The following is a 13,185-nucleotide window of genomic DNA, read 5'->3' on the forward strand; positions in this document are numbered from 1 at the left end:
ATAAAGCCCTTTTGTAAATATTGTAGAAGAATGTTAAAGGGCGAAACAATGCTCCAACCACGTGAATGGTAACAAGAAGGATCGTGTTCTTATTTAATATGTGCTTTTGAATTGCCTTGTCAATACACACAGGCTTTAGAGATGGACAAATAATTGAGTGAATCAAATTAGTTTTTGTTGGTCGTCTGTGTCTTCATAACTTTGTAGGTGAGAGAGAGGATTGCGAAAATGTGCAGGTGCTTCTCAGAAGTGCGTTGGTGGTATAGGTTCCTTCAAATAACTGAGCCAGTGCATCCCAAATCTTTTCAAGATGATCTGTGATCTGGTAACACATCTCCTGAAACTAACATTCGAGGTAGGAAGTGTGCTCTTAAACACCAAAACACTCAAAAAGGAAGAAGCAGATCTCTGTACACAAGACGGTAGTGCGATATTAGAATTTCAGAGTTCTTGACGGATTCAGGCTCCTTCTCAGAGGTTCTTGCTCGCCAAATAACTTTGCATCTGAGGAAGAGCACCACGGAAAAAACCCAACTCAACAAGAGAGCGCGTTGGTTGCTCTTGCTCTTAATGCAAGGAGCTGTTTTTTTTTTCCTCGCAATAATAATTATTAACCAGAAACAGCAGCACAGGTAGGTCGCATTTGTGATTATGTCATTTCTCTGCTTCAGCAAGGTCAATAAAAGACTCTGAAAGTAGTAAAGCAAAACTGAACTCAAAATCATATTAGGAATTCTGAGCGATATCTCCATACAGGTAATCCAATAAGAACGTTGAAATATTTGAATATTATCTCTCTGTAGATTGCGCTGCTTTTTACCCAGAGTAAAATTATTGGATTGAAGGAATGCTAACCGCTGGGTTAAAATGTATAGTTGTTATTTGGAGAAATCTGTAAACTCATGATCGACAGTGCTGATTATTTTCCGGAGACGGAGCACTGATGACCTATCCGAGCTAATTGAGAAAGCTCACCCAGTGGATACTCTAGCAGAACGTCAAAGAACATTCACCTTTGTATCCAAAGAAACCACAGGAACAACATCAGGAAGCATAATCAATTCCCCTTTTAAATCTTTCCTGTAAGGTATGCTATGTGAATTCATGAAGTTAATCCTCTGATCTCTTTTGATCACGAACAAAGTACTTCTGATGGAGCGCTATGTTCAAAGATTTAATAAGCTTTACCCCTGCCAACGATTCGGCGTGAAGAATTAAAAGTTTCACAGACAAAAGCAGCTCACCACCACAGCCAATATTGAATGTACTGTACTTGCCGGTACACTATCATGTGCACTGCCTCAAAAGTGATCTTGGCAGATGTTGTTCCCTACATAAAGCTGAACGTGCCAAAGAGAATTTCTGTTGAGAAAACAAAATATTTTTTCTGCCTTGATGTTAAGCCTGTCTTTTAGAAAGTCTATCTCTTAACACCTCCTGCAGCCTAACAAAAAGCACTTTTACTGATCGTATTGCAGGTCTTAAAACATTAACATTTGGCAGCGGTGGGATTCGAACCCACGCCCCCAGAGAGACTAGAGCCTAAATCCAGCGCCTTAGACCGCTCGGCCACGCTACCTTCCTCCATGTCCATCTTCCTCACATTGCTGGCTTGGACTGGGGGGCTTCAGCTCTTGTCGTCGGATCTAATATCATGACATGTGGAAGTGACTGCACCTTCATCTTCCAAGATGCTTTCAATAGCACAAACGCTACTTTCACCGGCACAAACATAGCAATAACGAAGGAGGTGGGTTTCATCCTTTGTGCTGTTTGTAGGGGCGCAACTCTACGTCGATCTACTGACTTGAAGAGCAAAAATCAAAATCCTCTCCTACTACTATTGCTTTTTTCATAGTTTCTTCAAATCCTTCATTTGAACGTCGATTTTGAAGGATATTGATGATAATACCACATAAATTGTGGTTTTCTTGTGATCGCCAATTTTATTCAAATATCAGCCTTTTTTACGGTTCCTTGCGTGTTTCACAAGGTATAATAGCCCCCCTCGCATCCTCAGCTAACATATTTTAAAATTACAATAGCTTATACAGCATGCATGTTTACATTTATATTAAAATTAAAGTAAATATACAAGAATACATACAGTACTAACCCAATAATCCTTGTCAGGTTCTCCAACAAATCTGCGTTGTTATTTTAACATGTTTCAGCTGAGGGTGCAAAAGGAGTATAAATGAATTTTCCCGCCAGCCATTCAAAGACCAAATTCCATGAGTGAACATTATTTTCTCAGAAGTTGCCGGCATTGGACTTTGCCGGTGGTATTGAATTATGTCCAAACTGTTGTAGTAGTTCCTTCTTGAAATTCGACACGTGCAAAACACTCGTAATATCATAGGTGTTAAAGTTCGCTGAGTCTATTCGAGTCATGGTGTGTATCCCTGCCTATCATTGGGAGACAGGTAGCTTTTTTACACTCAGATTCCTATCTTCAATGCTTTGTGTGAGAGCTTACATAACTTTCATTTTCTCACATTTTCTGACGACTGTTCCAAAGGGGCACCCTGTCAATTCCGAATACTTTTCAAAAATCTGCCTGCATGTTTGATTATTGTCATTTCATTTAAAAAAAGTTCAATATTGATCATAACTAAAGAAAATAATGATCATGAACAAAAAAGGGATAAAGATGCGAGTCGATCTTGAATCACAGCTGGGTGACACGGGCTTCTGTTCTGATATGGTTGTATGAGAAACAGGAGGAATCGCCAATCTCCTATAGAACATGAGTTGAATCAGGAGTGAGACATTTCGTATACTCGTGCATATGTCAACGCCTGACCTACATCGTAAAACTAACATTAAGTTGTCAGAGACATTCATTTATATACAAACAAGAGACAGACCAAGTAATAATTCTACATTAGTTCAGGTGGGTAAACCTGAACTAACTAACTAATAAACCTATTAATAATTCTACATTAACGTGTCCTACACTGATCAGACTAATTGACATGGTCTGATTCAGAGCCTGTGCAGTTCGTGCTAATTACAACAATGACAGTTCTTAACCCTCATCACCGAACTGAGCACAAGTTCAGCTGTTCTCCAGTTTTGTTACGCATGGTTTTTCATTGCAATTGAGTTCAGAGCTGGAGCTGATCTCCAGACAGTACAGTGTTTTGGGTAAGTTGTCGACGCAGGAGGCTGCAGACAACTTACCCAAAGTGTTTTCTATAGCTTTCAGGTGCAGTTCATTTATATAAAAGAATGTAAGTGGTATAAACTCAACAAGCCAGATGGCAGTCGAACCTATAATTTTCTGACACGAGGCCTAACGCGTTATTCATTACGCCACTGACCCTGCTATTATAGTGTTAAAAAAACGCGTTTTCTACGTCTGTTTAAAAATCACTAAAAAAGACAAAGGGCTTGTGTGTTGCGCTAAAATTCTGCTTCATTTCGAATGCAAATAAAAACCGTTTTGTTCCGTGAAATCATACATTTGTCACATCCTTCATACTATACTTCTCTCTTGTATTAGTAAAGCATTTTGATTTAAACTGTACAATATATTGTAACGCAACAAGGGCTCAGGCGGGCGCCGTCGCCGCATTAGGTCGGCCTCCCACCGTCGGGAGCTCGAACCCGGGACTCCCATGTCTCTCTGCAGCGACCCAGCCCGGTGAGCTAAAGAGAGATCTCCCCACAATCCACGGGCTGTGGTCCTGCTATCACAGGGAAGGGCAGTGAAGTCACCTGCTCAGGTACACCGGCTCTTACACAGTGCCTGTCGGCCTGAGCGTTACACTATGAAAGGTTTCATCTATACACTTACACATAATAAGTATACGAATAAATACTCGGAAGAAGCCGCAGCTCAGGTATTAGAGAGATTTAAAATCGGATCGGAGGATTTAGAGTCCAGACTGCAAACCAACAGCTGACACAGGTCTTTTATAGAACTGTTTTGATTTCCTCTACTTTGTCCCCGTGACGTCATTGTCCTGCTCGCAGCCGAGCCCGACACACGTCTGGTTTCTGTCGCTGGGCGCATACCCTGCGGTCCATGCGGGTCCTGATACCCCAGTACAATGACGGGGACGCTAAACTGTAAACAGGTGCCGTCCTTCGGCTGAGACGTAAAACCAAGGTCCTGACTCTCTGTGATCATTCAGGAGAATGGTGGTGGTGGCGGGGAGTCCCCATTACCTGTAAAGCGCATTGAGTGGAGTATCCAGAACAGCGCTATATAAGTGTAAGCAATAATGATTATTATTATTATGTAAAATGCAATAAAAAATAAAACAAAATATCAAACTTTGATTCAAAATAGATTAATATAAAACTGATAAAGCTAATGCTTTTTTCAGGGCTATATCTACTTTTTTTTTTAAAAAAGCGAAGTCTGTCGCGACTGAAAGTTAGAGAAGGTATACCAGCGGGTGCCTTCATATCGTGAGCGTCAGTCTCGCCCGTAGCTGCGAGAAGGTTAAAAGCGCACAAGTGATTTGTCTTTCGTCAAAGTAACTGCCGGAGCAGTAAGATGCAGAGCACAATCCAGCTGTAGACGATGTTCGGGGAAGAGCTTATTCTGTTTTCAGCACAGGGAGTGAGAATGAGCTCAGTCCGGCTCCCAGCAGAATCCATCCTGGTTTGGTTACAGTGAGTCTGAGGCTCTTTGGATCGTAACGTAAAAAAAAACAATTGCTCACATCGTGTGACTTCCACGACAGGAAGGAAAGATATCACTTAAAAAAATCAGAACTGAAGATTTGGATCCGGGGCCTCATACTTATAAAATTATTAAAATAATAATTATCAAAATATCAGATTGTGTTTCTGCAAAATTTCGTGCACAGTACGCCATTTTTATCTAAAACAGTCACAACGAGGGCTTTACACGCAGTCTGGGGTATTTTCCCCTTTTATATTTTTGCCACTTTAAATCGAACCTGTTATACTCCCAGAAGTGCACAGTAGCTTGTACTTAATAAAAATGTACAATTCACCGCTGGTATAAACAGATGTGTGCCGTGTTTGCCTTTGTAAGCATTTGTTTAAAAAATAAGTTCACAATACGATAAAAACACAGAAAGCACAAACTTTATAATACAACGATACAAAATCAATACCAAATCATTATGCCAATTAAGTAACTATCCTTTGAAAACAGAGAACACCTTTATATCTACAAAAAACTTGACATTTGTATGTATTTTTGAATTACAAAGCAGACAGAGTAGTCCCTTAATTCAAAGATCAGATCTTGGCCAAAACAAGACAATCAGACGTGGGCTGAATTCGGAACAGGAGCCTTTGCTTAGTCGATTATTGAGCTTTTGATCAATGTCTGAATAAAACGTTTTTAACTCTTTGATTAAATTACACAAAAAGCACCTTCCTTCGAGCCGGAATCGAACCAGCGACCTAAGGATTCCTTGTTGACTCCACTACAGTCCTCCGCTCTACCAACTGAGCTATCGAAGGGATGCTGTGGCATTGCTCTCTGGCACATACTGCCCAATGAAGTAAAATGTGAAATGGGTGATTTAAATCCCACTTCGACATCAAGTTTCCAACTCGTTTCCTTAGTCTCATTTACCTTGAATTTAAGCCACGAACCAGAATTCTACTGTATAAACTTCCAGGGATATTACAACATGTTTGATGGGGCATCAATCATTCCAGGCGGAAATTGATTCCTTTTTTTTCTCGAGGGATCATATTAAACATTTCATTAGTATCGAGAGGAGGATCACCAGTAGACACAAAACAAACAGTTTCTTTCTGTCTTTATTAGAAAGTAGCGTTTGTGCTACATTAATAATATTTTCGTGGAAATAAAGAAGTTGTAAATTTTAAAAATTTATATCTGAATCGAAATGTGGTTTTGAGTTAAATATTAGCGTGTTCATGTTATTAGTTTGTGTTTGTCATTAATATATATATATATTGCCATGTTACTAGAATTTGGAACTGAAGTTTACTAGTTTTGTTTTTTATAATGATTAGACATTTGAATACAATATTGTATATAATGTATAATTTGAACTACATATTGTTAAGGTGTGAATAATTGTATATTTTAAGAATACATTTCTAAAACAAATCATTGGCTTTATTTACTAGTTTCTACACCTATAAAAATCTTTCTTTGATGTATAATAGACATCAAAGAAAGATGTCTATTATACAGATGCAGCCATTCAAAATGGGTGAGGTATTTCGCGGCATACCGCGACACGCCCACCGGGGTATCACGCAGTTCACGTGTGTCACGTGACTAACTATCCGGCGTCGCCTTGTAAAACCGCCAGGGGGAGCTTAACCTCTCATGCACAGCATTTGAGCCTTTAATTTTGAACTTTGTATTACAGCATGTTAATCATCAGTCATTAAAATTTTATGAAAGCAAGATTGCTCAGTTGGACAAAAGTACACAACCTACCTTTATCAGAAATATTTATGCATCAAAGCCTTTACTGAAGATATTACTAATAGTATTAATAATGGATGACTTTGGACAAGCTGTATACTCAAAGTATAATTTCTTTAGCACATTTGTACAAGCACTTGGAATCTGTCCAAGCCATACTTTGTCAGGCATTTTGTTTTACTTCAACGGGCATAAAAACTTCCTTGCTTTTAACAGGGCGTTTCATAATTTCTAACTACGAAAATGATTTAAAATGCGACACCTATCATTCAACTAGAGCTTAAAATATCACAAGGATCCTCAAGAGCACAGCAAAGAGTGTTTTAAAAGACACTTGTATTTATCAACGCTTTCTTTTCCGTATACCAGATTTTATGGAACCACTTCAGAGGGGTGTTCCAGGAATCGGCACTTTAAAGAAAAAAATACACACCACTATTCCATTTCTCCCTAAACATTGTAAGCTTCGAAGTCTTTAACTAACGTGATACCGGAGTCAACAAGCATACTTTTAGAATTTGATTAAAAGGGAATATAATATGGAATCGCGTATCTCAATAAATTAATAATGATATAATTATATTAATGTTGCAAAAGAACTGCAACGGACATAAAAACTCCCTTGCTTTTAACAGAGCGTTCCATAATTTCTAACTACGAAAATGCCAGGTGAAAGGATTTGTAAACATATTTTGTTAAAGCAAGTCAGTTTTTCCGCAGCACATAAAATACATTTTTCCAAGAAAGTTTAGCCTTTGTCACTAATGAAACCACTAAATAAAGACATAAATATAGAAATCTTAAGATTTGTTTTATTTAATGTTGGTAGCAGGATGAACTGTCAGAGTGTATATTTTGTGGCAGAGTTGCTGCAAGATGTTAACAGTGAAAAAGAAATGGAAATGAGAAATGAGTTATTTCAAGATGAAAAAGAAAACATACATGAAACATGGTTTCATTATGACTAGAATCGGTCTTGAGATATTTTTAACTTGATTTACAGTATTTGAGAGGTATGTGCTTAAGTACTGCCCACGTATATGTTTCTAGGTTTATATTATGCATTTCATACGGTCAAATTACTTTTGAGCAACTAATAAGAAGGGCGAAACGGTATTCGTTTTAGTTTCGTTTTGTGCTGGGACCCGTGGATTGATTAGAGATATCAAGTACATACAAGTCATTTTTTAAATGTTGTAGTTCGTCTTGAAAAAATGTTACGAGTACATCATCTATCAACAATTAAACAGGTTCTGTTTCCATATTGCGGATTTTGGTTAGGTATTATCAAATCTGGTGGCGCTGTGTGTTAGTTTACTGAGTCCCATGTCACATGGTCTGTGATTGAAACCTGTAAAACCGGTTTAATTCGTCACAGCCAGCACTCTTCAGGTGTGAGGGTCTTCTGCTCAGAATGAAACGCTAAAATGTTTGTGTATATTCTAATGGTAGTGGGGGCAGGGTGTGTGGGAACAGGTTTGGTTGAAATTGCATTGGAGATCTATGTTCTTCACACCTGAAACATTTTCTCTGAAAGCATTTTCTTCGCAGTTTAACCGATCTTGTTACAGCATGTTACAGTTTACTATTATTAACCATATTAATTTTAAGTGCTTAATGTAAAATCTTGTAAAAATATATTTTCAATGTTCAAATATACATTAAGTCTGACTATCATATAATAAGTTAAATACAAAACTAAAGAAAAAATAGGGTTAAATATAATTCAAAATATTTTGCTAACAATGTTAACTGTTTATGAATAATAAAATTTATTAACTAAGGAGTAGGATGGCACAGTTGTTAGTATGTTTTTTGTTTTGTTTCTTTCTCATAAATACAACAGTAGTACCTGATGTCTCAGTGGCTTTCAAAATTAAATTATGCATGCAAACCTGTGAACTAGAAAGATAACTAAGATATCCATCCATTATATTCCATAATATCCATGAAATATACGGCGCTGAAATATGTGTGACGCAGTGGTGGCCTGACACGGTGAAGTGCGCTGGCAGCTGTGTGATGCAGTGGTGGCCGGGCACGGTGAGGTGCGCTGGCAGCTGTGTGGTGTGACGCAGTGGTGGGCTGGCACGGTGAAGTGCCAAGGCAGCTGTGTGGTGTGACGCAGTGGTGGCCTGGCACGGTGAGGTGCGCTGGCATATAATGAATATATTCATGTGCATCCAACACACAGTTCAACGCTAGCAACTACACAAAATCTAAAATATGAGCTCCACTTGCCACTTACAATACCAACAGTACCAGTATATTCCATAATATCCATGAAATATATAGCGCTGAAATATGTGTGATGCAGTGGTGGTCGGGTATGTAGAGGTGCACTGGCAGCTGTGTGTTGTGACGCAGTGGTGGCCTGGCACGGTGAGGTGCGCTGGCAGCTGTGTGATGCAGTGGTGGTCGGGTATGTAGAGGTGCACTGGCAGCTGTGTGTTGTGACGCAGTGGTGGCCTGGCACGGTGAGGTGCGCTGGCAGCTGTGTGATGCAGTGGTGGCCTGGCACGGTGAGGTGCGCTGACAGCTGTGTGGTGTGGCGCAGTTGTGGCCTGGCACGGTGAAGTGCGCTGGCAGCTGTGTGATGCAATGGTGGCCGGGCACGGTGAGGTGCGCTGGCAGGTGGGTGATGCAGTGGTGGCCTGGCACCGTGAGGTGCGCTGGCAGCTGTGTGGTGTGATGCAGTGGTGGCCTGGCACGGTGAGGTGCCCTGGCAGCTGTGTGATGCAGTGGTGGCCTGGCACGGTGAAGTGCGCTGGCAGCTGTGTGGTGTGACGCAGTGGTGGCCTGGCACGGTGAGGTGCGCTGGCAGCTATGTGGTGTTACGCAGTGGTGGCCTGACACGGTGAGGTGCGCTGGCATCTGTGTGGTGTGACGCAGTGGTGGCCTGGCACAGTGAGGTGCGCTGGCAGCTATGTGATGCAGTGGTGGCCTGGCACGGTGAGGTGCGCTGGCATATAATGAATATATTCATGTGCATCCAACACGCAGTTCAACGCTAGCAACTACACAAAATCTAAAATATGAGCTCTACTTGCCACTTACAATACCAACAGTACCAGCTAACTTTAGTAGTGACATTTTCATGGATCTTTTTAACAAAAAAAATTTACAACATCAGACTTCAGACACAATTAAACAGGCCTCAAAAAAGTTTGGTACAAACATTTTCAGCATGGTGAAACATGGTGAACATTTCCACCACTGCGTCACACCACACAGCTGCCAGCGCACCTCACCGTGTCAGGCCACCACTGCATCACCCAGCTGCCAGGGCATCTCACCGTGCCAGGCCACCACTGCATCACATAGCTGCCAGCGCACCTCACCGTGCCAGGCCACCACAGTGTCACACCACACAGCTGCCAGCGCACCTCACCGTGCCAGGCCACCACTGCGTCACAACACACAGCTGCCAGTGCACCTCTACATACCCGACCACCACTACATCACACAGCTGCCAGCGCACCTCACCGTGCCAGGCCACCACTGCATCAGACAGATGCCAGCGCACCTCACCGTGCCATGCCACCAGCTGCGTCAAACCACACAGCTGCCAGCGCACTTCACCGTGCCAGGCCACCACTGCATCACACAGCTGCCAGGGCACCTCACCGTGCCAGGCCACCACTGCATCACACCACACAGCTGCCAGCGCACCTCACGGTGCCAGGCCACCACTGCGTAACACCACATAGCTGCCAGCGCACCTCACCATGCCAGGCCATCACTGAGTCAGAGATTAAATAAAACCTCACTCGCACCAAACAAATTTATATTTCTAAATATCACAACATGATCGAATTTAAGTCATTTTAATAACAATGAATAGTCACCTAGGCGTTACAATATAAACATTTATATTGATTTAAATAACGTTTTGATTTAAATCACAAATGCGGGTTTAAATATATGTGTTTTTTTGATTCACAATCAGACAAATGCAACATAAATTGATATCTTTGTCTTCTAAGTATTTTAATAAACTTTCAGCATAGCTTTCTCCCCGTTTAGATTTATTTTGGGATCAAACGTGGAAAGATTAGATTGTAATCGTTTTTATTTTTTAAATACATTTTAGAAAAGTGTAATCTATCCTAAAAAGCTGTACACCACCTGCTATAAAGATACATATTGTAATACTTTCGAGTTCGGATAGGACAGACACAAGAACTCAGACTTGCGGAGTTAAAACAAGTTAAAGCCTTGATTTTATATATCACCTTTAAAAGTGGCATCTCAAAGCAAAGCAAATACCCAACACTGATTGTACCCATCTGTCATGCTAATAAAGCTGCTTGAATTGAATTGAGAGAGGTGGTGGTGGGGGGGGGTTATATTTGCTTTGTGTATAAAGTACATTGTGAATGTTTTCACAGCCTTCACTTTGTCGTTTTTATGCCATTTTTTGACCACGCACGAATATTCCTATGTCCGTATCTTCGCAAGGGAATCAGTGTGAATTTTAATACTAATTAAATGACCGCGGGCACTTTCCACCCCCTCTACATTCTCAGAGTAGAACAGACTAACCTTCTAATGAAAGACGGTCCACCCCCCACTGACAGGAAAAGTGCCCACAGGCACTTAAACTTAAAATGGTCAGTAACAGTAAACAGTAACATGGTCAGAAGGAGCACGTACAAACGTTTCCGAAATAACCATATGTAAGACTCTGATGCTTAAAATTTTTAGGGAGAAAGTGGAATACTGGTGTGTATTTTTTCTTTAAACTACCAATACCAGCCATATACAGTCTGTAACGTAGGGATTTCTATATGTCTTTATTAAGTGGTTACATTAGTGACAAAGGCTAAACTTTTAGCTTCAGTAACGTGTACATATCTCCCCTTTTTATAAAACGACATGGTTGAAAACTGTTCCAGAGCCACTGTTGTTTCATCAGTGAAAAGTACATCATGAAATGCCTCTCCCTGTTCAATCCACTGGAAAAAAGAAAAGGAGCATAAAGCTTCTGATGGTCATAAACGATATTCATTTAGGAGCAGCATCAGAGGTATGTTTTTAACTGCACTGCATTGGAGAGAATACCATAGTGTGTTTTTTTTTTTACTCCCTGGCGGAAACTGGCTTCCAGAAGAATCAGTATGGCTCAGAGATTAAATAAAACTTCACTCGCACCAAACAAATGTATATTTCTAAATATCACAACATGATCGAATTTAAGTCATTTAAATAACAATGAATAGTCACCTATGCGTTACAATATAAACATTTATATTGGTTTAAATCGCATTTAAATCACCTTTATTTAAAACCCATAAATAAAGCTGATAAAAGAACAGTAATCTGTCGTTAAGGGAAGGGAGAATGTGTGATCCTAGCTGCAGAATAATTTTAGTTTCGGTGGTCTTTCTGATGTATGAGTTCGGAAAACCGTCTTTGAGAACACAGACGGAGAGATTAGAGTGGTCGTGGCCGTCAGAGGTGAAATGAGAAACAATGGGCTTGGAGAGATCTTTAATCTTCACAGCCCTGACCTCTGACGGCCACGACCACTCTAATCTCTCCGTCTGTGTTCTCAAAGACGGTTTTCCGAACTCATACATCAGAAAGACCACCGAAACTAAAATTATTCTGCAGCTAGGATCACACATTCTCCCTTCCCTTAACGACAGATTACTGTTCTTTTAAATTTTCTCCATTCATTGGAAGTTTCATTTCACACCTCTCTGCACCCATTCTGACTTCACACCTCTTGATTGGCCTCTCTTTCTGTCCCCTGCTCCCGCCTCTCACTCCTCCTCCCTCTCAACCTTTGTTCTCCCGCTACTTTACCTTTGCCTACTGCCCTGTCTCTCTCACACCTGAAGAAGGCTCCACGGCCGAAACGTTGTGTTCTCTTTCTTCTTTTTTTCAGCATGGAATAAACCTATTACTTGTTCCTTTGCAGCCTACGCATGCTGACGCAGCTACCCACCTGAACTACTACAGGTTAAAAACAATACTGTTAGGCTGGGAAAACGATTTTTTTTTAAGAAATACAAAATGAGATATAATGATATGTTCCGGCTTAGACATTAACGAAGAGCATAACGCGTGTACTGTATACACTGCAAGTACAACCCCCCTCTCTGCAGGAGTGCTGGCTGTGACGAATTGAACCGGTTTCACGGGTATTTTCAAAGTAGGAGGCGAGATTTCCAGCGAAAGACACCTCCCCCCCCTCAAAAACCCAGTAAGTACAGTACTTACTAGTTAAAGGCTAGGCTCCCAACTACGGCGAAAGGAACCCTTCTTTCATTAGAAGACAATGAACATATTTTAGCCCTGAATGAATTAATAGCAAACATGGTTTACATAAAATACATTTTTCCAAGAAAGTTTAGCCTTTGTCACTAATGAAACCACTAAATAAAGACATAAATATAAAAATCTTAAGATTTTTAAAATACATGACTTTGCTAAAATTTATTTGAAAATAAAAACAATTACAACCGCCAGGGGAGAGAGAGAACAGGGGAGGGATGTTGGTTTTGCATAAGGGGCGGGGCTATTGAAATTAGGTCTGTTTGGGAATGTGTAGTTACATGTTCTGGCTGTTTGTGAATTATCGTTGTTGAGTATGGAGTGTTGAGGTATTGATTTTGTGTAATGCTTTATGTTGAAAATTGAGGTGGATTTTGTTTATGATAAAGAGGATAAACTGGGATGGGAGGAGGGTTTGGTTTTGCATAAGGGGCGGGATTATGATAATTGGTGGAATTTGCGAGAGTAAAATGGTTTGATATATTTGATTTTGTATTGTG

General features: G+C 40.5%; 2 non-coding genes across 2 annotated transcripts; both read right to left on the reverse strand.

Moving 5' to 3' along the window:
* Window positions 1-1,497: 1,497 nt before the first annotated feature.
* trnal-uag (transfer RNA leucine (anticodon UAG)) lies at window positions 1,498-1,579 on the reverse strand. The gene has a single exon. It is a non-coding gene; the product is annotated as a tRNA-Leu (tRNA).
* A 3,787-nt stretch (window positions 1,580-5,366) lies between these two features.
* On the reverse strand, window positions 5,367-5,454 carry trnay-gua (transfer RNA tyrosine (anticodon GUA)). The gene is given in 2 exon segments: window positions 5,367-5,402; window positions 5,418-5,454. It is a non-coding gene; the product is annotated as a tRNA-Tyr (tRNA).
* Between the last annotated feature and the right edge of the window lie 7,731 nt (window positions 5,455-13,185).

This window comes from Lepisosteus oculatus, chromosome 14, assembly GCF_040954835.1.
Source record: "Lepisosteus oculatus isolate fLepOcu1 chromosome 14, fLepOcu1.hap2, whole genome shotgun sequence".
Lineage (NCBI taxonomy): Eukaryota > Metazoa > Chordata > Actinopteri > Semionotiformes > Lepisosteidae > Lepisosteus > Lepisosteus oculatus.